This window comes from Rhea pennata, chromosome 2, assembly GCF_028389875.1.
Source record: "Rhea pennata isolate bPtePen1 chromosome 2, bPtePen1.pri, whole genome shotgun sequence".
Classification (NCBI taxonomy): Eukaryota; Metazoa; Chordata; class Aves; order Rheiformes; family Rheidae; genus Rhea; species Rhea pennata.
Window position 1 is genome coordinate 156,543,717 of NC_084664.1, and position 24,010 is coordinate 156,567,726.

A 24,010-nucleotide genomic window follows, 5' to 3' on the forward strand; every position below is an offset into this window, starting at 1 on the left:
TGAAATTACTGAGTAAGCTAACATTTTTGTACTTGCCGATATTTATGAAAATTAGTGAGCTATCAAATGAAAAAGGAAGTGATAGAAAGGGTCAAAGTATCTTTTCCTGTGATCTGCAGAGTTAGGCTTAAATGAATTTAATAACAAAGTAATTGAACTCATATAGTTCCTTTACATTATGAATTCTTAATGGTTTCAAATGAATGAAGTAATCTAAATTACTGAGTCAAACTCTCCTGAAATGATCATTTTTATGAAATGGAGGACAGATAAAATAATATGGCAAAAATCACAGTTTCTTAACTGCATGCAGATATGTTATTGTGTTGAAACATTTGCAAGAAAAATTCAATTATTTATCCAATCTTTTTAGTTTAGGGAAGAGTTAGAGTCACTTATACTACTCAATAAAATAAGTAAGATTCTTCTTTTATGGCTAACCTTCCCCACAAAAAGCAGGTGGCTGCACCTAGTCTGCCTACTGGGAATGTTTCTTGGTACATGCCATCTTTCAAACCATACCCAGGTATTTTCTGAGACAACATCAGCTGGCAATTTCTACTGTAGATGTGGCTTTCAGTATTTAGTATTCAGACCTTTGTTTCCAAACATTTTAGGAGATATCTTTGTCATTTTGAAGGCTTTCAGTGCCCTTCATTTTGATAGACAATTATACTGTAGCGAATCATTGGCTTTTGGTGGCTTTCACTGTCATCATATAAATTACAGAGCTGTGGTTTAATACACTCTCCCCTGTTTTGCTGATGCAGCAGACAGCAGGACTTGGAACATGTCAGACTTTCATCACAGCATTACCATCAGATGGCTCTTTCTGTCAAGCCACCTCAGTAACTTCTGACCTAAAAGCTTTCTCTTTTCTTCCCAGAGAATGCCCCAAGAGTTGCCTGATATGGATGAAGTTAGTCTGCTGGTTTTATGAGCCCAGTTCTATGCAAATTCTAAGGTCTTCAAATAAATCTGTCACAGCGTTGATAATACTACAGGAGCAGATGATAATCAGCTCCTCAGTTGTATTAAAATGTGCATTCACACAGTGAACCTTAAACTGAGCACCACCAGTAGCACTGCACACTTGTATAATCAGAGCAAAAAAATGCAGTTATTGAAAATTTGTGTGTTGTGGGTCGAGGCGAGAAGTACAGATCTGATCTTGGGATCTATTACGTGGATTTTTGCTCCCTTAAAAATACTTGGCAACTTGCTATTTCATTTGTTCTTTACCATTTGAAATTTTGCATTTCTCTGAGTCTTATATGCTTCATGTAAGGGTTCACTAATGATTTCAGTGTGTTAGGAGTTTTACACAAGGAAAAAATAAAATGAAGGTAGTTCCTATGAGAAGCTGGATTTTTGTCTTTGATTTATTTTTAGATTGTCAAGCCATCTCCTGAGATAGTGCTAACACTGACCTGTGTGAGACTGTCATTTATTTAAAATACCACTCTAAATACAACCTTTTCTGCACGGTCACAGCATTGCCTTAAATTTCAACTGTTTGCCAATAGTTTGTTTATCTGTTCCAATATCTTTTCTGGAAATTCAAGCTAGTCTGACCGGTATTAAATGCTTTGGCTCATTGTTTATCCTTTTTAAGAAACTATTTGCTTGAACTAGGGAACTATGTTCCAATTCACTGACACTGAGGCATAATCACATCTGTGCTGGCAGCTCCTCTGGAGGGGTGGGAAGTGCAGTTGCAGATGGCAATAGATATCTGGAAGAAATGGAGCAAACTCTGGAAGAACTTGGATTACAGTCTTAACTGAGTGGACTCCTGTAGGACTCCCACGCTGGAACTTGGTGCTGACATTTTCCTGCAAAGGAACCTTTTCCAAAGAAACTATCTCAGGATCATCTTCCTGTGACTTAACCTATATGAACATAAAGGTGTGTGACAATACTTTCTAGACACTGCAGAGACTCCAGTATCACTGGTAGGACTAAACATCCTGTTTTGATGCTTGGCCACTCACCTGCAGAAAAGGTGAACCAGCCATAAACTCAAGATTTTTAACCTTGATAATTACATGGGTTGTGGGTAAAAGAGTAGGAGGGAAGGTGGAGACGCCCGAGTCTTTCACTAGAGAGAAGAGCAGGCCTTTAATCCACAAGTGATCAAACACAATCTTTGCTGACTTTAAGACTGTCTGAACCATTTCTCTAGATGGCTAAAGGGGATTTTACGAGATCCTACTGATTTGATAAAGTCTATGCTATGTAGGCAGTCGCAGAGCTGCATTTGCATATAACCTAGATGTTTCCTCTTTACTGATGATATTAATGTAATAATCATCTTTTCACACCTCCAGGCTGGATTTATGGGTCCTTGCTGAAAAGTTCCGGTCCAGAGCAGAGATCCTCCATCGTGCAATGGGAACCCTCAAATAATAGTTAAGATGCAAGAAAACATCATCGCCATTCAGTCAATCTTTTTTAGGCCTATGAGTATTTATTTCACAACTGTAAAACTTTGGAAGGTAAGAAATTGTACTGAAACACAAGATATCTTTTCTTTTAGGCCAATTTCCAATTCCCTGTTACTGAGTTTCTATACCTGAAGGAATGGGGGAGGTGGATGCTCTGTTACCTATGAGCTAGTCCCTAAACAGAGGCAGAGTTCAAAGCACCCATGTCCTAAGTTAAGAGGGTGTCTTCAGATTGCAGACCAGGACCTAGCCATTTCACATGTATCTATGTCTGTTATGGGCTAAATAGGAACATGGGATCCAAAGTAGGCCCAAAGTTTAACTATTATAGTTAAGATTTTGTTCAGCAAAGTGTTTAATACAGTCCTGTTGTCAAAGAAATTTCTGATCAGGCATACAAGACCAAAGGCAGCAGAAAAAGTGTTACTACTTAATTTTACATACGTGATCAAAGCAAATGGCTAATTAAGCAAGTTCCTCTAAAATCTGAATAACTTCAACTCACTGTTTAAAGCTAGATTTCCCTAGTTCCTGGCCCTTGCTGCCCCCAGGCGCATCTAGCAGCACTGCTGTGTTGGGGGGAAGAAGGGCAGACAAGTGCAGCCAGCAGGACCGAGACAGGAATTACCAGAAATAAATGTGGTGCACCCAGCTTGGACAGAGGTAAAGAGCAGAGTAAGGAAGGGTTAAAGCCTCTCAGTATCCTCATTTCCCTACGATGTTAGCATCTGCTCCACATCATCTTGGTTAAAGCATCTCTGGGAAGTCTGTGTCCCAGTTCTCTGTCAGCTCCTGCAAAGGGGAAGGTTGCAGTTCGTAACAGAATAGCACTGGTCTGAGGCATGGGAGCCAAATTCATTGCAATTCAGCAGGCAGCATAAAGCTCAGAAGCATGGTGAGCACTTGAAAATCCTTGCATTTTCTTTTCTTTGTACGATTCCTCATCTTTAAAACTGGGATAATGCTGACCTTCCTCACACATGGGTTAGGAAGAAAAATCCATTAACGTTTGTGCAGTGAAATGATAGCTAGAAAGTTAAGTGGTTGTTGTTTGTGCCAATAATTCATCACACTGGGCATAAAATTAGAGTTGACAGTGACCTTTCTCTCCCTGAAGTTGTCTTTTGGGCCAGACTGAGGTCTCTGTTCTGTTGGCTTAAATTCAGAATATATACATTAACAGCAGATGAACTGTTGCAGGATTGCAGAGGCAGAAACTAATCAGAACCTTTTGCTCACTTTTTGTATAAATAGCTTTTATTATTCATTCAGACCTCAAAGTTTATGCAAATCCTTTCAACAAAATAAATATTTTTTATTGCTGGCATAAAGCTGATGATAAATTCATTGTCCCTCATTTCCATTAATGTATCCAACCAGCAGCAAGTCTTTCTTAGGTAATATAACTGCCTATTAACTATTTCCCTGTCTTGCTGAAAGTGAGCGTAAGAGAAAGTAGAGAATTTTACATCTACCTGAGAAACTAGTGGAGAACTTCCCTTTTACTACCTTCTCGTAGGCTTCACTCTGGATTTCTGCATCAGCTAGAAATTTTCAGTATCTTAAGAATAATGCTGACGACTGGCTCTAAATCTTGTAACAAATAAAACTTTATTTTATGTGCACTTTTGCAGAGCAAAGTATCACTAATCTAAAGGACAGTAAATAGCTAAGTTAGTGAGAAACTGGTATATACATATGTATGCACATACAGCTTTGCAAAATTCTCTACCCTGCAAAAGGGCTATGATACCTCATTGTATTCTTCACAGGGTGAAAGAAGATATAATACACCTGCAAGATACTGGAAAATCTGAACTTTGAGGTTTATCTAGGACCAATCATTCTTTCAACCACTTGCAGTCTTAAAAACATCACTTTGTATCTTCACTACAAGAACAGGATTCCTATCTAGTTGTTTGAGTGAAGACAAAAGACTTACAATATTAATTCAAAATAGGTCCCACCTGAGGATTAGATTAATCAATTTTAAATTAACAATGTTTTGCCACTCTAACTCAAATATAATAATCTTGATTAATAAGATTAATAAGAAAAATAAGTAATTAAAGACCCTGATGCTCTGCAGTATAAGACAGTGATGTTGGAAGTATGGATTTTTTTATATGTATAAAGGAAGGTAATCATGCAGAAAAGGCAAGGTCCCAGATCATAGTTTGCCCATGCTCATAATCCTACCTTCATAAACTGTCTCCATCCACACACTTCCATCAACACCATATTCGATACCAACATCAACACAAGTAGTTAGCAAATGCTGCCAATCAGCTATTGTCTCCACTTTATTATTTTTCAACATTCCATCCCCGAAATGTACAACAGCAGGAAAAAAGAAAAAAAAAAAAAGTGTCACCATAGAAGATGCATATTTCAAAAATGCATGTTCTGGTGAATGATTCACTTCATATATGGGTGAGCTGAAAATGCCATGAGAAAACTGTCTCTAGCTTGAATTTCCCTATCTTTTTCCTTTATGTCAAGTTCTGAAATTTCTTGAGTTTCTCAACTAGCTTTAAAGTAAGATTAGACTGTAAAAAATCAGCAGTTTCAACATTCTGGATGTCACTTTGAGCAGTATTTTTCTGTTGACGTCAGAAGAGTTATTAAGGAGTTATTAACAGGACCAGGTAGTAGGAGCAACCTGTCTGGCATCAAAAAGGAGTCGCAGTCAACATTCCCCTCCCGTTATAAAAGGAGAGAGGCAATTGCCTGTAGCTGGGAAGGCCATTCAAGAGCACTGAACTTTTCTGGCCCCACTAAAAACAACATCCAGAGCCAGCCAAAAGCTCAGGATAGCAGTGAGGACAGGATGCAGCATACTGATAGAGTCAGAACAGGGAGGAACTCAAATACTGATGGTGTCACTCCCTTGTTTTTAATAAAAACAGCTTTAGGGAACATGGTGCCTAGAATAAGTGAAGCATCTTCTCCTTTCACCTTCCACCCACAGTGAGTTTTACTGTGCAGACACCCTTTGATGTAGCCTCATTTGGGAAGGTGCCAAACCACTGAAATTTACCCCAGCTCAGAAGTCCCAGGTGAAGAAAAGGTCCCATCTGCACATGTGACTCTGCAGAGCCTGGAGGTGGCAAGAAGGAGCCCCACTGCCTGGCAGCTCTACCAGGATTATGGGCGATCTCTGTGAGCAGCTCTGGCAATGCTTCTGCGGCGGTGGAAAGGTGGTCATGCATACAAACATGGGCAGCACTGTGAGATCATTTGTATTTCTGTCTTTGGTTTCGCAACTAAGTTTTTCTGCATCACAGAAAACTGTGTTTCAATCTACCTAGAGCCTCATACATTCTTACTGATACTCATTAAAATCTTTCCTAGACATTATAATCCATCTGAAATCTCTGTGTGTTCCTTCTTGAGTCATAGCTGGTAAATGAAATGATAATTGGATTCCAGGTCTGCTTATATCAGGACCAGGACCACAGGTGGTTAAAAGGATCAAAAGTGGTGTGCTATCAAGACAGCTTCTACCTATGGAAAACATCTATAACCACTAGAAATTCTGACTTCTTTTCTTCTCACCTTTGAAGCCTGGGGCTGTATATGCACTACTAAATTCAGCAGTGCCCAGGAACATTTATGGCTGCTGGAAGTTATCATCTCTACTACTAAACTATTAGAAAGAACTCCAACGTTCTTGAAATAAGGGTCACACAGCGATCACTAGGGTAACTTCCAGACACAGCCTAGGAGACAGCTAAGGCCACTTCCCAATAGTACTTTGGATATGGCTCCCCTGTTTTGAAGGTCAAGAGAATTTAATGCTATGAATGCATAGTATTAAGCATTCCATACTCCATGCTCTTCCATGCTCTAGTGACAAAGAACAATCCAGACACATGTAATTTCTTAGCACAGATGTAGTTTAAATTTCCAAGGGATGAAACGATAACAACAAAAGAGATCAAGAATTCATTTTATGTATTATATTATGTATAGTCTTAAAATACAGTGTGTGCTTCAGTACTAGAGACTATATCTCTCAGTGTAGAAATCTCACTTCGTAATTAATGTTGCTCCCTTCTCTGTTGGGAAATATAATTCGTGGATGGAAGGGAGAAACCTTAATGAATCAATGTCACATCTTGCAAATGCCTGAAAAGCCTTCTCTTTTTACATGTCAATGTCAGAAACTAGAATACCATAAATGATCACAACCTAACAAATCCCTGTTTATCACCAAGGTTGTGGTAACTGATTTTCAGCCCATTCTAAATGAAATAAGCCCTATATAATAATACATATTCCTTATCATCCCTTGATAGAAACTGATTCACTGAAGCTTATCCCACTGCCCAGACATTATTGTCCTAATAGAAAACCAGCATCGGTGTTAAAATAAATCATAAACATTCAAGGTGAGAAGGGCTTGTGGCACAGAAGTAATTTCTTGGAGGAAGAGTGCAGGAGAGGACAAACCCTAAGCTGGTAAAATTCGCTTATTCTGATTCACTAGTTGTTTCAAGACTCATGTAGGATGGCTTCACCTGAATTGCACATACTTATGGCAAAGAAGCACTGCTGAAGACAAATAAGAGTAGTCAGGAAACTTAACAGAAAGTTGCCTGGCAGGTAGCCTGCTGGTTGCATTGCATAAGCAAGTCACTGAAGGCATCTGGCTGTTTAGGTTTGAGTAAAGGAAAAATTGTGGTTTTAGCTCAGTCTCCACTCCCTGGTCAAGCTACTTGTCCCCCCACAGCCACAGGCAAGGATGCAGGAAACATGGAGGAGAACTCAAGTGTTGGCTGTAGCTGCTGATCTGCAACCTTCATAAGGAGGCAAAAACACTACTCTAGCCTACTTTTGTTCCAGCTCAGCTATAAAAATCTCTTGAAATGAAGCCAGGCATTTTTACACTGCTTGGAAGCACACACAAAAAGCTGTTTGAGAACTTTATTTAAGGTTTGAACGTTGATTAAAAAAAAAAAAAAAAAAAAAAAAAAAAGTTCTTAACCTCCCCATCAAAACTTCTGTTCTAAAATACTCTAAAATTAAACACAGTAAAAGAGCTGACTTGCCCTGCCACTTTGAACGAATCTTTTGTTAGAAAATTAAGGTGCAGCAAGACTGGGCTGAAAGTTACCCAAGAGGATTAGCTTTCATTTTGAGTTAAATGTCATTGTTATAAAAAAGCAAACATAAATTTGACTGATAACATTAGCCACACTGATTTTATGAGAATTTAGGTATATAAGAAACCTGCTACTGCTAATTTCGGAGTGAAGGTTTTGAGGTTAAAGCATACACATCCAATAGAGCAATTTTGCTGGAAAAGGAAATGAACCAACAGTCACATTTTCAGCTTGAGTCCAAATGAGGAGCCTGGGGTGTTCCTGCCACTTACTAAATGTTCAGTTATCATCAGCTTGTATTTTGTCTGTTAAGTAAACTGTCAGGAGCTTTGTGGATTGAGAAAATCTTTTTTATTTTAAACATCTTTTAAAGAAATAGAAGTTCATTCCTTACTTGATTTTTTTCCTTCCTTAATGTAGCACAACATGCTGAAAATTGTTGATTTGCTGTGATATGTATTGGCTCTTGGCAAGCCCTCATGTGTGTTTGAAGAACTTGGTCTTCTTCCAAGTTAAAGGCAAAACCTTCCACTGTTTCAGTGGGGTTAACCATCAGTTGTCATCTGGAGGTGAGAGTCCTTCAAAACTGCCAGCCTGACATAAAATGAGAATGAAAGCATGACTAAATTCCTCAAATTCTGCTGTGAAAGCCACTGTCTGCATGTAGGCTTAACAATCGGATTTTATCTGTCATTGAGAGAGAGACATTAGCACTCTTGCAGGCCCTGAAGGACTGCTCATTAATAAAATGCCAGTAGATATGGAAAACTATTAAGTCTCCTGATTTTCCTACTTTTCATTTGAAGAAACAATCCTTTTTTTCCTGAAACGCAAGAAAAAAAAAGGTTTCATTTTTTTTTCATCCAAAATTAGGAAATCTGAAGGACAAGGTGATTTTTCAAAAAATACTGAGCTTAATGCCTTTTATCCCCACCAAATCTTCCATTAAAATGACCACACTTTGGTTTACTCTACAATTATGTCTCTCACAAGGGAAATCTTACTTTGCTTTATTCCCATGATAGGTTAAATTTGTGTCCTAGAAGAACCAGCAGTGATTTTTTGTGAGGATGAGGTTTGCTTTGGTCCAGAAGGAAGAGGTTAAGATTTATTAACACCCGTCATAAAGGCAGCTTCTTCCAGGAGTACGTACTAATGAGGCAGCCGCGCCAGCTTCATTAGCATTATCAGCGTTACCTCACTCCCTTGCCCTTGCAGAAGCGTTATTTTTAATTGGAAGCGGCTCTTGTGAATCACCTCATCCAGTTCTTTACAAAAAGTCCATTGTCACGAGCTAGCAGGCAGCACAATGCATTCGCGATGCGTTGTGTGCGCTCCCGCTTCATGCCGGCTCGGTGCTTTCTCTTGCTGTGGAGCAGAGTAGCATATTGAGCATCCTCTGTGCTCAGATGAAAAGATGGGTATGTAAGCGATGAGCACAAGGACCCTTACGTGTCACGTCAAGGCTGACCTCTTGGTAGGAAAACTGATTATCCCTCTTGAAATGCTCTTGAGGAAGGTACCTGCCTCTAGCTGTTTTTCCCTCTTTCCTCTTCCATAGAGAATCTTAATGGGATGGTTTAGAAGAGAGGTGATGAATATCTAGTTAAATAGGACCTGATTGGCACTCCTCCTCCTATTGAAGATCCAGAAACTGATGGTCTTTGTACTCTCACAAAAGTGATTTCTGTCCCGTTTGAGATCCCCTCAATCTTACTTAAGTACATCATGACAGGTAGTGTTTTTTGTTGTGCAACTAATGCATCAGACTGTCTTTGTGGTGTAATTTCTGTGATTGAACAAGCAGGACCTCCATGTAAAATCCCCACAGATGGTCCCCCAAAGATAGGCCATTTATTTTTATAACTCAGTCTGGAAAGAAATGCTTTGAATGATGAAGAATTGCTTGTGTGCCAGTCAGTGTCCCAGCATCTGGGAGTTTAGGTCATTCATTTGGGATGCCTTACACCAGAAAGAAAAAAGAACAATTAAGACAATTAATAAAACAGTTAAGAAATAACCTTTGAAAAAATGGTACCTCCATAGGACAGCTTCTTTCTCAGAAATTAGGACCTATTGAGATGAGATGAGTCTCCTTGTTGGAGATTTTGGTCTTCCTAATTAAACATGAAGAGACTACACCTTGTTTCATAGACTTCACTTCGACAATGGCAGATGCCTCTCTGAGATCAGGACCTCTAAATATAGCTGCTTACATAAAAACATCTACTTGTGAGGTAGGTTTCTAAGCTCCTCTTATAGTCAGTGGAAATCTGGAGCTAGATTCAATTGCTTGAACAAAAGCATCTCATTCCATGATAGATGTCCATCGGTGTCCTATCTGGTCTCCACCATTTAGGTAGACCTATATACTGTCAACCCTGTGAAGACATCTCAGAGGCTTTAGGGAATTTGAAATGGTCAACTGGAGGTGAGATGAAATACCATAAAGATCCTATAATGATACCAGGCCCTTATGTTAGGGAAATGAATTCTGCCCATTGACTGCAACAGGAACTGAGATGCCCGAAGCATAAGTGATAGGATTCAGCTAGTCAGTCATTGGTTTCTAATGCTATCTTAAGTGACTAGATGGCTTATTTGTCCTTCTGTCTCTTTAGAAATGCATAGGTCTCTCAGTGGTCCTGTATCCCATTTGCCTGCTTCGTGAGGTTATTTTGGAGACCTTCAGTCATCTAAAATAACTAGCTCATGACTGACTGAGCTACTCAGAAGAACCTAGGCTGGTATTGAAATGCTACCTTTAAGCAAATGATCTCTCCTTGAAATTTAAGTACCTTAATTCAGAGCTGAGTTCCCTCACTCACTGGTCCCATGCTTTCAGAAGGCTAAAGTACAAGGAAATTAATTATTACAGTTGTGCTAGATTCCTACTCTGAAAATATAGAATAGGGATCAAAATAGAAAACAATTCCCTTCATGCGGACTTCAAGGTAGCTGCAGCTTGAATCTCTGCTTACTTGTTAATTTCTGTCAAATCATTCCTAAAAGAGGAGCCTAAACCACAACCGAGACTGTTCTCATACCAAAATTAGATGAGATGAACCCAATCTTACAAGTCCATTAAAAAATCTTGCCTACTTAAGGAGTATCCTAATTACCACTTAGAAATACTGTGCATACACTATAGCTAATAAAAACGCACCAGAAGAACAGAACAAGTACTCCTTGCAGTGTAGTATTGCTGAATTATTTTAATTGCATTTGCAAGCGAATATTTGGGGAAATAAATGTCTGATAAACAATGGTGGAATTATGAGCCTAAGGTTTTGGTGATATTTATAGTGTCCCAAATTAGTATTCTTTGTCTAAGACCTTTACCTAATGACCTAAAAACACTTAGCAGGTTTTTCAGTCTCCTGGTCTTGAAAAGCGCAGTTTAAATCAGCTATTCTTTACTCAAGAGTTAATTTCTTCCAAACACTGTCATTGAAGATGGCAATGAGGACAGAATTGTCTGTTATCAATATAGTTCTGGTATGCAGGTCTCTGCCTAGCATGTGAATCAGTTCTTACTTGTTTGTTGAAAGTAAATGCTAGAAGGGGCTCAAGGAATGAACTGAACCATTCCAACACGAAAATACCATTCCAACATGAAAACACAGATGGCTAGAGACAGAGGAGGAGTACTGGAGGCATGTGCCATCCCAAAAGTTTTCACTATTTTGGAGCATTATCCTTGAATACTATCATCTTTTTTTCAGAAAAGGAGTACTAATTTGTGATCAAGAGTAAGCAAGAGAAATCTAAGATCAATACTTACCTGTACCAGTGCTGCTTCCCATAGCATCCTCACAGATAAGCTGACAAAGCACAGGCTAAATAAATGGACAGTGAGGTGGACTGGAAACTGGCTGAATAGCCAGGTTGAAAAGGTTGTGATCAACAGCACAAAGTCCAGCTGCAGATCAGCCACTGGTACTCCAGAAGCAATACTGGGGCCAATACTGTTCAACTTCTTTGTTAATAACCTGAACAACAGCACAGAGTGCGCTGGCAACAAGCTTGCAGATGATTTAAGACTGGGAGCAGTGGCTGTTACACCAAAGTTGTGTTGCCATTCAGAGGGACCTCAGCAGGCTGGAAAAAGGAGCAGAGAGGAACCTCACGAAACTCAGAGATATACAGAATCCTGCAGCTGGGGGCCGAGCAGGGGGAGTGGAAAGAATACTTCTATGCACCACTATAGGTTGGGGGCTGACCAGTTGGAAAGCATCTTTGCAAGGACCTGTGGGTCCTAGTGGACAACAAGTTGGACATGAATCAGCAATGTGCTGGGTCAGTATGGTTGTCAGAGTCCAGTACTCTCTGACTGAGTTTTTAAGGTATGTTATGCATGAAGGTTGCAAAGTTTAACATCAAATTTATTTATTTGAAGGTATTTGACATTACACAAGTTTGATTTAGTAGAGTAATACAGCAATATAGTGAAGTCACAGTACAAGTATAAGTTACTCCTAGCATAATATAGAAATTGCAGTATATAGTTGAGTCACTATACAAATGTGATTCACACTTCTGGTCTCTAATATGCTCAACATCACAACAGTGGGCATTCCCAGGCACTCAGAAGGCAGTCAGAGTCTGGCAGAGGCTCTCCCTGGAGTGCCTCATTGTCTACATGATCACCTATGTTAGGGCACTGTTATCAACTCCAAAAACATCTTGGATTGCTTGCGCCCTACTGTGTTGTACCTCCAGCAGATACTCGATAGTTAAAGTCCCACATGACAATCAGAGCCTGAGAACATGAAGCTTCTTCCAGTTGTCTGAAGAAGGCCATATCTACTTCTTCCTGATCTGGGAGTCCACAGCAGTCACATTTGTGTCCCACCAACATCTGTCCACCAGTTCTAACCCATAAACTCTCAACTGATCCCTCATCTATCCAAGGCAGAGCTCTGTGCATTTCAGTCCAAGAGCCAGACAATCCTCAGCAGCCTCTGCCTGAGATCTCAAAAATGAGCTTCATCTAGCTTCCCTACACAGCAGGTTAGGTCAGCAGATGAGGTCCCTCTATCTCTAACTTCAGGGACTCTTTACTTACTTGCCACTTCTTTCTGGTGCTCTTATGTGACCAAGGCTCAGTTAGCACAAATGCTTCATTTAACAGTATTCCCAGGAACTTGTCAACTACCAGGGGAGTAAATTTGTCTGTTTTGAAGTTGCAGATGCTCAGGTAGAGCAGGAGCCCTCCCTCTGAGGCCAGAAGTCATCAGCTTCCAGCTTACTCCATCAAGAGAATTTCTACTTTCTGACCCAACAGGTACTGACTCCACCAGCTCACCTGGCACAGCTTAGGGGTTCATGCTCCCAAAGCTGGAGATGCTCAGAGAAGACCTTTTTGATCCCTTTCTCATCCCCTCCAGTGCTGCACTGTCTACTGCCCTCTTTCCACAGCTCCTGGACCCAACAGTCTAGCTCCTCTGCAACTACATAGCTCCTGCAGACAAAGAGACTACCAGCCCCAGCCTCTCTGAGGGAGGCCTCAGGCTGCTCCTGCAGATCAAGGCTTACAGCACTGCATCCTCCTCCTGAAGCTCCATCTGGGTTGTTGCTCCTGAAGTAACATCCGGTCTCTGCTGCCATCACAGCTGAGGATCTGCATGCTGGTCTGGGCAGCATTACCAGGCACTTCTTTACATACTGCTGTTTCTGCTGGCTAGGCTCTGAGAGCTGGGCTCCAGGCCTGGCTTTTGTATAGCCTCAGGCTGAAAGGTGTTCGACCCTCCCTAACCAGAGCTCAGCTGGAACAAAATCTCCAATCCTCTCTTGATCAAGGGCAGCTGACAGAGCTTGTTAGCAGCTGCTAGAGCTTGCTAGAGCTTGTTAGACCTTGTCAGACCTTGTCAGAAGAAGTTAAGGCCTCCTGCGGCTGTTCTTATCTGTTTCTCCTCGCTTGACAGCTGGAAGCACCCAGCAATCCCCCAACAATCTCAAAGTCCCCAGAAGAGGTAGAAGATCTAGAAGAAAGCCTAGAAACATTGCACAAATGGCTGCTTCTGTTGGTTGTGTGCTGGGCAATACCTGGCTATTTCAGCCTGGAGCATCCCTAGAGGTCTGCGAGTAAGGAAAGGTGTCGTTATAATCTCAGACCTTGAACCAAGGTTCTCTTATGGAACCTAGAATTTTTAACTACAATGAAAATAGTAAAAGCCAGGAAGATATTTGGATTGACTGTTAGTGGGAGCAAAGACAGTAGGTCCAACTGCATCAGGAAACTTTAAAAGAGGGGCCAAAACTTTTAACCAGGAACAATAGTACAATTCTTTACCATGCTTGTTACTGTGTTCTGATATATAAAGATCCTGAGTGCTTCATCTACCAGGAAAATGAGGAATCTAACTGAATATCATATACTATTTGCTAACCCTGCAGAATGTATTTAAGCTTATATTTTAAATATAAATAGATATATTTTTAAAGAAAATAGAAAATCAGATACATAAAGTCTGGTTCTGGAAAACCAAGGAATCAAACACCAACCATGGTAAGAAACTGTATATTTGTCCCTGTTCAAACATATTGTAATAATAGTATATTTTCCTTTTCCTACGCACATCTGCAAATCTGTTCTTTGGAGTTTATTTCTCAGTTGGTTAGAGCGTGATGCTGCTAATGTCAAGGTTGTGGGTTTGATCCCCCTGTGGGCTATGCTGAGGGTTGGACTAGGTGATCTCCAGAGGTCCCTTCCAACCTTACCAGATTGCCAAGGACTTCATCAAACTGGCAATGCTGAGGGTAAGAATTTTTTGCTCTCCTATTTGGAATGATTACACAGATTGAACAATACACATAAATATAGAAAATTAAAATATATGTTGCTTTTATTTTTTAGAATAATAAAAATGTACTATCTTTCAAACTGCTCCTACCAATAAAACAAATAAGGACCCTGACACATATTTTTATCAATTACTTTTTCACAAAAGAATAAAATAATTTCTCTTATACTTAAATGAGGCATTTGAATTTTGTAATTTGAAAATAAACCAAAATATAACTTAAATATTAATTTGGACTGTCATTGTTTGGAAAAAAATGTACAAAAAATTCAACATTGAATTTTTGTTTTATTTTACACAAAGATTACTCATAAAATAGCGTTGTGGTTTTTACTATTATTATAAACATGCTCTATGTATTAAGAAATAAATTTTATTCTAATTGTAATCAAAGTGGGGTTTCTTGAGGAGAGTCTTATTGTTGCTTCCAGGAAGGACGTTCCTAATATTCCTTTCTCTTTTTTTCTTTTTTTTTTTTAAGTTAGAATTTGTTCAAAATGATGCAAAACCCATTTGAAAATGTTGAAACACACTGTAAGTCAAGAGTTCAGAGCTTCTTCCAACTTCTTCCCCCATATTCAACCCATCTCATTTTAGAAGGGTAAAAGCTCAATCTCTCATATGAAGGTGCCTGTTGCTACGCATTGACTGAAAAGGCAATTTAGATGACTAATTTTGGCTAGACTCTAACTTTAGTGTTTGAAAGCACTTAATCTGTGGATTTAGAAATATTGACTAAGAAGTTTCTCAATTTTTCCACCCATCAGCAGTTACATGTTGTCAAAGTGTTAATAAACAAATGCAATATTCTGTGGAACAATTTCTTCGTTAATTTTCACAGAAGCAAAATATGCTATCTTCACACCAGCCATCTCTCTCTATATATATGTGTTTATATAATTTCTATAGAAGAATTATCTATTTTTAAATGTTTGTAAAAGCATTCTTAGTTGTGAAGACTTTTTTACTTTGTTCCAGTGAATTACACCTTCAAATTTCACAACAGAAGACCACCTTGCAATTAGGGTTGGATTTACTGGGATAAGCCAAGTTTCTAACTGGCTTTAGCATCACTTGGTGCAACCAGCTCACAACATCAAAGAGGAGAAGACATGAAGCTGCCGAGATCTCTCTTTTGTTTGGACAACTAATCTCAGGGACTTGCATTGCACTGGAACACCTGAGGACAGATTAGCTGTATTTAAGTAGCACTGCATCAAGACAGCTCAAAAATCGGCTCTTCTCCCTCCTTAAAAATGTCCTCTAATTGTTAGCTTAATAACTTATTCTTGATATATTGTTGTATTCACAAGCACAAACTCTGACTCCTCACTGACACAGTTTCTTACCACCACCACAACCAGTCCTAAATGATCTATGGGATTTCATGGTGGAAAGTCAATGTACGAGTGCCACATACATTTGTGTGTATGTCTCTGTGTATGTCTATAATATATTTATATGTATAAGCATATACAAAAATGCATGTATGTGTAGGTATCCTGGGTGCATTTAGGAAGACTGTTGCCAGCAGGTCGAGGGAGGTGATCCTGCCCCTCTACTCAGCCCTGGGGAGGCCTCATCTCGAGTCCTGTGTCCAGTTCTGGGCTCCCCAGGACAAGAGAGACATGGCGCTACTGGAGAGAGTGCAGCATAGGGCTACAAAGATGATCAGAGGGCTGGAGCACCTGCCCTATGAGGAACGGCTGCGAGAGCTGAGCCTCTTCAGCCTGGGGGAGAGAAGACTGAGGGGGGATCTTATCAATGTCTACAAATATCTTGAAGCAGAGTGTCAAGAGGATGAGGCCAGACTCTTTTCAGTGGTGCCAGGCAACAAGACAAGAGGCAAAGGGCATAAACTGAAACACTGGAAGTTCCACCCGAGTATAAGGAAGAACTTCCTTACTGTGAGGATGACAGAGCCCTGGCACAGGTTGCCCAGAGATGTTGTGGAGTCTCCTTCTTTGGGGATATCCAAACCTGCCTGGACACAATGGTGTCTAACATGCTGTAGGTGACCCTGTTGAGCAGGGGAGTTGTACTAGATGATATCCAGAGGTCCCTTCCAACCTCAACCATTCTATGTGATTCTCTTTCTATATATTTATAAATATGTATCTCTACATATACGTTTCAAATTTGTAAAATTTTAAATTTCATATAACAACTGCTTTTTTAACGTTTAGATAAATAATATCATTTCTGAACTACGTTACTACTTAATGGTTCTCTTAACTAATATTAAATATAACTCAAGACATGTGAATACCCAAAGCCCATTATTACTGTATCTGAACATCTGTTCTTTCACCAGCTTTTGGGTACAATTAATCTAACACTCATAGAGTACAAAACATTACATTACCTTTAATGCCTCATCAAAATTAGGAGCAATTGTTGTAACTGCAAACTGTATTTGCACACCCAGGAGGCTAAGCACATCATGGTTGATACGGGCATCAAAGCACAAGAGTACTACAAAAGTTTTTAAGGAGTACAGGGTAGATCTGTCAATATTTGAAGAGTTCCTTTCATGTAGGAAGGAAAGGATAGAATAAAGATGTTTTAGGTCTTTCTCCTCTGACTAGCTTGTTTAATTCATCTCCTTCTTAGGCTCTTGTATAATTTAGTCATATTTAACAACGACAAAATAGCCTGCAATAACTTCATTTTATTGGATTAAACTCAGCCCTTGGGTTGTTAAAGACATCTTTAAGATATTCCATATGTAATTTGGCACAAAGCCTCACAGAGTGAAGTCCACAATATACACTCATAATGGCATTGGTCTGGTGAACCTAGGTCACCATCTTTACAGCCTCCAATGCACAAAGAAGCTTCCAACAAAGCATCCTGTAATAGCTGCAACCGCTATATCCGTGTATATCCATAGCACACACACGCTGCTCCAACTCCAAGCTCCTCACTGGAGCACTCCATCTGGCTCCACTTCACCAGGCACACTACCCAGGACAGTTTTCTCAGGAGGGTGCTCCAAGCAGTACAAATACGGATTCTGTTGATGTTACCAAAAACATACGGCCTCAGTGATATGTGATGAAAGTATGTGACATGACAGTTCTATTTCATGAACTTTGAACTGGAAAAAAGCACAGGAAAGAATTATAATTAGGTTTCAAGACTAAAGGGGTCTCACGCAAGGCCTAGAGAAGACATGGACAGTGTGCTCTGCAGTGTGGACATGAGCCAGTCCGCACCATTTAGGACTGGGAGTCTCTCCCAGTACCACCAGCAAAATCAGAATAGACGTAACCTCTGGGAAGACATCTCATCATTGCAATAAAAATGATAGCGCATTTCTCCCAGTGAGAGAGTATTCTGTTCAGAGAAACAAAACTCTGAGGACAGTTTTTAAAAACAAATTACACTAACAAACAGATTTGACTTCTTTACTTTATTTGTCATTTCCAAAGGAGAAAAAAAAAGTATTTAAGGCTCCTGAAGATGGCAAACTGCTCAGCTGAAATAGGATAACCTAAACCCAACTTTACTACCGTCTATAGGAAATGTGCAGAGTACTTTGCTCTGAAAGAAGTTTTGTGAGATAAGGCAACTTGAACACTAAATACAGGGAAATAAAATGGGCAAATGATTTTGTTGCCAGGGAGGTAACATGGGCAAATGATTTGTTATCTAATTTGATTTGCAGGTTTTTTGGTAATTTCCCCTCTTTTTCCCTGGAGGGTCAGAAAGAGAATTACCATCATTATGACTTTTCTGAATGCTAGTGCAGCTCTCAGCTACTATGGGAGAGAGATCTGCGAAGAAATCCTCCTTTGTGCCTGTCGATTGCTGTGCTGCACGTCAGAAAATTAGCATGTGTTGGAATTAGGCCAAGGTTTCCCACTACAAAGCCTCAGTACTTCAAAGAGGACCTTGCTACTTCTCACAACAGGGGTTCAGATTAAGTGAAAATGGGCCCCACTTATTTTGGCAGCTGACTTTCTAGCAGTGCAAATAGTTCAAGAACTGGTCCCTTCTGGGGAGCATGGCAAGGTTTTAGATGCTGGGTTATCTAAGATGTTCGGGCTCAATGGAGAAAGTTAATGAAACCCAGGGGCTGATGTGGAAATTTTTCAGCAGAATTTCTTACCACTCACCTGAACTGCTTTTACCAGCCAAGTAGCACAGAAGTTTATATCAATTTATTTTTTCACATTCCCTGCTTCCCCTCATTCTTTCTTCTCTGAGATTTTTTTGCCTTGTCCCCAGAGGTGCAGTCAGCAGTAAACGTGGGAGAACAGAATTCAGCTATTTCTAATGCACGCACGGAATATCAAACATGCATTTGGTTTTGGTTTTGTATATTTTTCCTTTAATTCCTCAAACAGGATCATCTTTCTGTTTATCTTGCCTTCAGTTCCTTATGGCTGCCTGTGGGGTGGGGCTGAATGAGTTTGCCTAGAGGAAGGAAAGACTTCAAAGTTGAATGGAAATTATTTCTCTTTTGAGGAAATTTATCTTAAAAGACAAATTACAATCATTCGTTTGGGTATTGTGTTAGCTTAGCTAGACATAAAATTCTTTGAGTGTCTTTTCCCCTTCCTCTGACATATGTGCTACAGTCACGCACACATACATGCACGCTGCTGCCCTCAGCACATTTTCCCCTCTGGGATCATTTCCTCTTATTTGTTGGTGAAACAACCAGGACAATTATTTATCAAAGGTGCTTAGACAGAATCTGAGCATCTTGCAATCCAGAATGGATTTATCTACACAAACCTCTATGAAACCACAAAGTGCTCTTGTCTCTCCGCTTTTCTCAATCCAGGAAAAGAAGATCATTGCCCTGGTCCAGCTACCTCATCTCCCTTCTCCTTTCCAATGTCAATTAGAGATGATCTGGTCTGGACTATGGCTAATGAAGTTAGAGGTATGCAGACTGGCTATAGCATTGGTTGGTCGGCTGACTGCTCTTAGGCACTATATATCTATATGTATATATAAAATATAGATATATATAAAAGTTATATATTTATATATAAAATATATATATTGCTCATATATATATATAAAAGCAATTTGCACCTTTCTCAGTATAGCATTAATCTAAATCTTTCTATTCTACTCAGCTCCCAATTTTCACACTGTCTTAGGAACATAATATTTTTAGAAATCTAGTGTTCTCTGAAATTTGTTTGAAATTGGCTGGTAGATTCAAAAGTTAAGGAGAAGGTGAGGAACTGCCAGACAGACTCCAGGAATACATAAAGCTTCATTTCTGTAGGACACAAGTCTGAAAAGCCTGTCATTGTGTGATTTCTGTACAAGGCTCCAGAACCTTGAAACGGAGATAAATGTAAAAAGTAGAATGCTCCCTCAAATCAAGCAGATGTTCAAACTTTTTGGCATTAAATTAGTATTATTTCCATTATTAATTTTCTTTTCCGTGGCATGGACATCACATCAGTTTCATGTAGTTTATGCTGTTATTCAAAGACATTAATCGTACTTTATATGTCTGTAGGCTTTTTAATGCAGCATCCCCTGTGTGCTTACAATAATTAAGTATGCCATATAATGCTCCAATGAGCAAAGAATGATTTGTAAAGAGAGGTAATATCTTTTATGAGACCAACTGATACAGTTGAGGGATACATCAGTCAAGCTTTCAGACACATAAGCCCTTTTCCAGGTTATTCATATTGTTTGATAATGGCTGTGTGCCTCAGACTTTTCCACAATAACTGCCTTAGCCTGAGACTGCCACATTACTACGACAAAGAAATCAGAGAGGTAACGTATATGGATCCAGGACCAGCCATCCCGTCTAGGGTTCAATGCGGTTTCCATTAAATAACACATGGTAGTGCACAACACCTTTTGCAGACTACCTAAAGTGAAGTCTTTGAAGACTTCATTTCACTTCATAATTAAGGATGCCAAATGAGACCCATGTCCTTCCTAATTGTTCAGGACCACTGTAATTAACGTTAGGAAAAGTAGACTGAAAGGAATGCAACATTAAACATCAGAAATCCTGGAAAGAAAAGGATAATGTAGAAGCAACCCTTTCTTCTTCAGGCTTCCCACTGCTCTAATGATGCAAATATCACTACCGTGGACAATATGAAATTTCTGAAAATACATAAGAAGCTTGAATTGGAAATTACAGGCCTACTGAAGTTATTTAATCTGTTTAAAAATAAGCTACAGGCTTTACAGTTGAGTTGGTCAGACAATCTGTTTTTCCTGAACTGCAGGTGAAAAAGTCATAATAAAAAAATTCCTATATTAAATTATCTACCATAATTTAAAGAGAAAAATAGATCATTTTGAAAATTGTGAAGATCAAAAATATCTGAACAAATGCTTCTTTTCAGTTTTCATTGTTGCATTTTTTATCTTTAAGAAAACAAAAATTATTTTGATTGGTTTAAATTTTAAGTAGCATTCTTGAACATGCTGAGGAAAAGATCCTGCCTCTCCCTTATTCCTGGCCACACAGTCCAGTCTCCATATTTCCTTTCTTTTTTGCCTGATTTGAGCACAAATTCATCTCACTGACATTATGAATTCGGGTGACTTCATGAATGCTTACAGTGGTCTGAGGAAAGAAGGGAGAGGGCATGGAGGAATGAGGAGGTAAACATGAAGGAGGAAGAGACAAATGGGATTTCTTCTCTTGGTGGTCATGTCAGCTCAAGGAGATCGTGGAAACATGATGTTTGTTCTCAGCAACTTTCTTTCCCAGTGCCGTACTATCAACGTAAAATAAAGAAATCTAGTGTGAGCACTCAGGCCTGGGTGCACTGCAGCATAACTCAACCTGCAAATCCAAACTACCTCCAAACCCAGAAGTGAGAGGCCTGTGTCAGCGTGGAGCTCTCCTTACCTCAGAGAACAGCCTAAATGCAGTAGCTAAATGCAGCACTGTTTCTTCATACATCAACTTTCTCACAGTTGTTATGAGGATTTCGAACTTGGCTAAGGCTCCTAAATCACTTAGGAAATATTTATCCTATTAAATCACTCTGATCTGTTCCAGTCTTATTCTATAAAAATATTATTGTTGTTGTAGTTGTCCTATAAAAACAGTCATTGGAAGGGCCGGCTCCAGACACTGCTGAGGAGCATAGCCAGGGTGTTAGGAGCTGGCAGGAGAGGTGCCTGGCTGTCTCCCCTGTGAACAGTTTGTGACATAGTCATATATGAATAGTCTCACTTTAAAATGCATCACAGAATGTTTTGGATCTTACCGTGAGAAAGAAGATAGTCTATGTCCCATAGGAATTGCCTGGTCAGATTTCTCATTACAAAAATAAGGGGTCTCTTCTGAAAGATCCCATCATCTAGGCTTTTGTATAGATTACAGCTGAATGAATAGAAAGAAAGAAAGAGCCATGCATGCTATAGTGACACAGAAACTTAATAGGTAGGTGGAGCACAAAGCTCCAGAAAGAAAAAGAGAAGAAATCATTTTTAGCACTTTTTCACTATTTCAGAGTGGTTTCCTATCTCATTCAAATACCCATAAGTTGTGCATAGAAATGTTTCTTTGTCCTGACAACTTGAGAGATCTATAACTTTCCTTTTATAAGTTTGAATGTCCTGTCACAGCGATTTGAAGATTTATTAGAGAAAATTCCATGATCACAGCATATCTCCCAGCTCGTTTTCTGCTGCAGTGAACTCAAGGCCATGAAACTCTGTATGTCCTTATGAGTGTCAGCCTTTCAGATCTTGTTTATTTGGGCTTTTTTTCTTGTTTAGTTACAGAGCAGCCACATATTTCAGATGAGATTGCAATCTGAAAGGAAATATGTTAAAATGACATAATGAATTCCATGTGATTTAAGGACACTAAATTTGATTTGCTGCATTTAAAAATGAAACGTGTGATTTTATACTTAGAGGGATGCAAACTCAGCCTTGTATCTGAAAGTCAACGACTCTTTGTCCTCCTTACACAAAGAGGATTTGAACAAGCTGTTCCCCATGTCCATGGTTCGTACAGGAAGAAACAGTGGCTTTCATCCGCAGTAATGGAAACTGTGGTTATTCTTCGGGATACTCTTTTTGTTAAGAATAGGCAAGCACTCACACCGACTAACCTGAGAGGGAATCTTCTTGTTAGGGTTTTAAGAACTGGATAGTTAAACATCTGGAAGGAATGAAGGAGATACGGGTCATGGTGTAGCATGTCAGGGAAATGAGCTAAATAATCTCTTGCAGGGAGACCCTTCTGGCTCCATTCTTTATGAGATGTATTATTAATAATAAAGACCTTTCAGTCATAATAAAGAACTTCCTATATTAAAAACCTGAAATAAGGACTCTCCAGCCAAAAGTGCACCCTTTGTTGCAGCTTTTTCTTCAGTCTTCACCTTTAGTTCACAATTTCCTTTTTGATAGTCAAAGGGCTGAATAACCACATAATTTTTCAGATTGGTGACATGTTTGCTGGTATCTTTACAGCTCACTTCACATGACTTTCCTTCTAGAAAATATTTATTCTCCACTGTTTCTCTTTTTTTTGTTAGACAGCCTGGTGCATAAAGTAGCCTTTCTTTATGTTCCTCCCCTGTTATAAACTGTTTGACTTCCTTGCCTTTCAAACAGAAAGGTACTATTCAAAAACACGGAACAATAAAGATTTTATGGGGATCTGCCCAGAAGCACAATACCCATCCAGAAGTGCACATCAAACCCTGTGAGGAAAACACACATTGAACTGCATGTTATGGGATTGATAGACATCCTCTAAGGCAAAGCAGTGGTGCCAGGAGGGGCATTTGCAACTTCTTCAACCACTGACCTCTTGAATCTACCCCAGCCATGCTGGATTTTAGGAATGGATGCCCTTCAGCTGCATGTTTGTGCTCCAGAGAGTCTATTCATCCCTACCTAAGATCTACCAAACCCTCTAATCTTAAATCCGTGCTCCTGTCCCCACACTCTTTAAAATTTGCTTTTTCTCCCTTCCATATTTTTTCCCATAGAGTACAGGTTTCCCACAAGGGTTTCAGTATCTTGTGACTACTCGTGATCAAAACACCATAGTGTATAATTTCAGGGTCACCACTGAGTTTGGTATCCATCTCCCATGGGAAGTCATTAGAAATAGGAATATGACTATACTTTTGATCTTGGAGATTCTTTTCTTCTCTCCTGGGTCTCATAACTATATCGAATCTCACCAAGCGAATAAAATGGAAAGGAAGAAATGTGTATTTCTTGGAACCTGTAGGCTATCTGCATAGTATCTAATTGTCATTGCACAACAATATGAATTAATAGGAAATGTCTCAGACTCTTTAAATATCCACTCATAATATTTGGCCTGATGACTCTCTGTGGAATGTATTTAACGGGTTACATTAAACTATATGAAAAGAGAGATTTTTCACATCTTTTACATTTAGTATTCTATTCATTTAATTGACTAACTATATGTTCATGTCATGGGACACATAACAAACCCGTCTCCCAACAGAACCTACAGCTCTAGCTGATATTCCGGTCACAGACTGTTAGACTTCATCAAGAATATGAAAATATTGATATAATCTCTTCATATGGAATCTGACAACTGCTTTTCTTAATACTTGCAACATATTGAACAGATTACTATTAATTTAATTTTCTAGATCACATTCTCTCCTATTGAAATTTGTGTGAAATT